Below are 3,086 nucleotides of genomic sequence, written 5' to 3'. Positions count from 1 at the left end.
TATTGGCCAAAAACGGAATTAGGGTTAGGGTTAGGGTTAGGGTTAGGGTTAGGGTTAGGTTAGGTTAGGTTAGGGTTAGGGTTAGGGTTAGGGTTAGGGTTAGGTTATAGGGATAAATACGTCCTTTGAGGGGCCCCTCAAGAATGTTTTTGCCAATAACTCCGGATAGGAATGTCCTATCATCATAGAACCAAGTTCCTTGGATTCCTTGGCCCCAGACCTTTCCAATGGTGTGTCGTTTGACCCCGTGGAACCTTGGGAAATTTTCGAAATCTTAGTTTTAAACTTTAAAATGGCCATATCTCCGGAACGGTAAGTTGTAGAGACTTGAATTCAACTCTGGCGTGTTCAGCGACCCCAAATTAGGTCTGACGCGACCGACTTTCAAGTCTCTAGCACCTTCGGTTCCGGAGATATTGGCCAAAAACGGAATTAGGAAATTTCCGTTTTCTGAAAAATTCTAACTTTTGATAGGAAGGTCGTAGACACACGTGAGTGGGCTCTACGTGACGGGCGTGGCCGAAATAGGGAGGGTAGACACCAATTGCAAACTTGTGGGAGGTACCGTTGTTGAGTTAAGGGCATGTCAAAAATCCCCATAGCAATACATGTAAAAGGTGAAAATTTTACTAAGTGGTTAGGGTTAGGGTTAGGGTTAGGAAGGTCGTAGAGACACGTGGGTGGGTTAGGGTTAGGGTTAGGGTTAGGGTTAGGAAGGTCGTAGAGTAGGGTTAGGGTTAGGGTTAGGGTTAGGGTTAGGGTTGGGGTTGGGGTTGGGGTTATGGGTTTCGGTTTGAAATCTGTTGCACAGGCCTACTGAACTGTGAGCGGGGGCTGAGTGTGGAGGAGATGTAGGAAGAGAGCCGATGGATAGATGGCTGAGGGGGAAGGGGGGGGGGGGTTTAAATAAAAAGGAGGGGTTGAAAGGAAGGAAATAAAATAGGCAAAAACCGGTCAATATAAAGTAGAGTGGTTGGGATAGGGTTAGTGGTTTTGGGAGGGAGGCTGGGGTGGGATTCGAACCCTGGTCTAGTGGGTGATAGACCAGGGTTCTACCCGTGGGGCTATGTGGATGGTGGTAGTGAGATGCTGGTTGGATCTATTGGTAGTTTAAAGAAGAGTGGTCGGGAATAAAACAGTTCTGGGAGGGAGGCTGGGGTGGGATTCGAACCCTGGTCTAGTGGATGATAGACCAGGGTTCTACCAGCGGAGCTATGTGGGTGGTGGTGGTGGTAGTGACCTGGTTGGAGCTATTCGTAATTTAAAGAGGAGTGGTTGGGAATAAAACAGTTTTGGGCGGGAGGCTGGGGTGGGATTCGAACCCTGGTCTAGTGGATGATAGACCAGGGTTCTACCAGTGGAGCTATATGGGTTGTGGTAAGAAAATCCTGGATCCTGATGTGTTGGTTGTTGTTTAAATGTTACCAGGATGGAGTGGAGTGGGGGGGGGGGGGGCGAAAAGAACTGAATGGGGGTCTGTTCTAAGATTTAAAGGGCTGGGTGGGAATCGAACCTGGGTCTATTGTGGGGGAGGTCAGGATATTAGCAGTGCGCTACTGGTAGGGAGTGATTGGGAGGGGTGTTAAGATAGTGTGATGACCGGGAAGGAGGGGGATAAATAAAATAAATAAAATAAAATAAAATAAAATAAAAATAAAAAAAAGGAAATGTAAAGCAAGATTATGGATAAAAAACATTTGTAGAAACAGAATAAAATACTTTTTTATATACAAAAAAAAGGGGGGGGGGGGGGGGGGGGGGGAAATAAAAATGGAAAATAAAAAGATGATAACTTAGCCATCGTTAAGTCCGGTTGGTGTGGTGGTATTAAGTTTATGGATCCAGATTTTTTCGGCTCTCTTCCTTTGTTTGATTGTCCAGGTGTCACTGTGTTCCAGTCCGGATATTATGAGGTGGGTGGGGGGGTGGAGTTGGAAATGTTGTACCAAGGGGGTGGTGAGTCGACCTTCCCCAATGTTATACAAGTGTTGGGATAAACGAGTGTGAATGGTGTGTTTTGTTTCGCCTATGTAGTGTTTGTTACAGAGTGTGCAGGTGATGATATAGACAATGTTAGTTGTGGAAATGGAGGTGTGGCCTATGGTAGGGAAAGCAGAGTTTGTGAATGTGTTGTGGATGAATTTTCTATGTTTGTAGTGTGAACTGTGTGGTAGTGATGGTGTGGGTCTATGGTCTGAGTACTTTGAACGGATGAGGATGGATTGAAGGTTTTTGTGTTTTCTGTGTGCTGAAATGATTGTGTGGTTGCCAAAGACCGGGTGTTGTGGCTGTAAGGTGTTGAAATTCTGTTTGATGATGCGGTGTAGGGCTATGGTGCGGTGTGAGAAGGTGGAGACCAAAGGGATGATCTGGGGTGGGTGTGGGTGGTTGTCTGTGTGTGTGTATGAGTGGTGGGTGGGACTCGAGCCAATTGTGGGTGCAGGGTTAGGGTTAGGTTTAGGGTTAGGGTTAGGTTTAGGGTTAGGTTTAGGGTTAGGTTTAGGGTTAGGTATGGGAGTGGTTGGGGAGGGGGGGCGGAAAGGATACAGACCCTGGTTAGGGTAGGGGGAGGTAGGGTTAGGGTTAGGGTTAGGGTTAGGTTTAGGGTTAGGGTTAGGTATGGGAGTGGTTGGGAAGGGGGGGCGGAGAAGATACAGACCCTGGTTAGGGTAGGGGGAGGTAGGGTTAGGGTTAGGGTTAGGTATGGGGAGGGTTGGGGAGGGGGGGAGGAAAGGATACGGACCCTGGCTAGGGTAAGGGGAGGTAGGGTTAGGGTTAGGTATGGGGAGGGTTGGGGAGGGGGGGAGGAAAGGATACAGACCCTGGTTAGGGTAGGGGGAGGTAGGGTTAGGGTTAGGGTTAGGGTAAGGTATGGGGAGGGATGGAGAGGAGGGGAGGAGAGGATACAGACCCTGGTTCGGGTAGGGGGAGGGGGGGTCGGGAATTGGCTCGAGTCCTGAGACCTGGGTAGGAGAAAAGATGGGGGAATGAGGGGGAACAGAGGGAGAGGGAGGAGAGGAAGAGGGGGAGCGAATGGGAGCGAGAGAGGCCATGGTGGAGGATTTGATGTACCGGAGGAACCGTTT

Source organism: Centropristis striata, unplaced genomic scaffold, assembly GCF_030273125.1.
Source record: "Centropristis striata isolate RG_2023a ecotype Rhode Island unplaced genomic scaffold, C.striata_1.0 Scaffold_44, whole genome shotgun sequence".
In the NCBI taxonomy this organism is placed as follows: Eukaryota; Metazoa; Chordata; class Actinopteri; order Perciformes; family Serranidae; genus Centropristis; species Centropristis striata.
Note: the sequence above shows the minus strand (reverse complement) of the source record.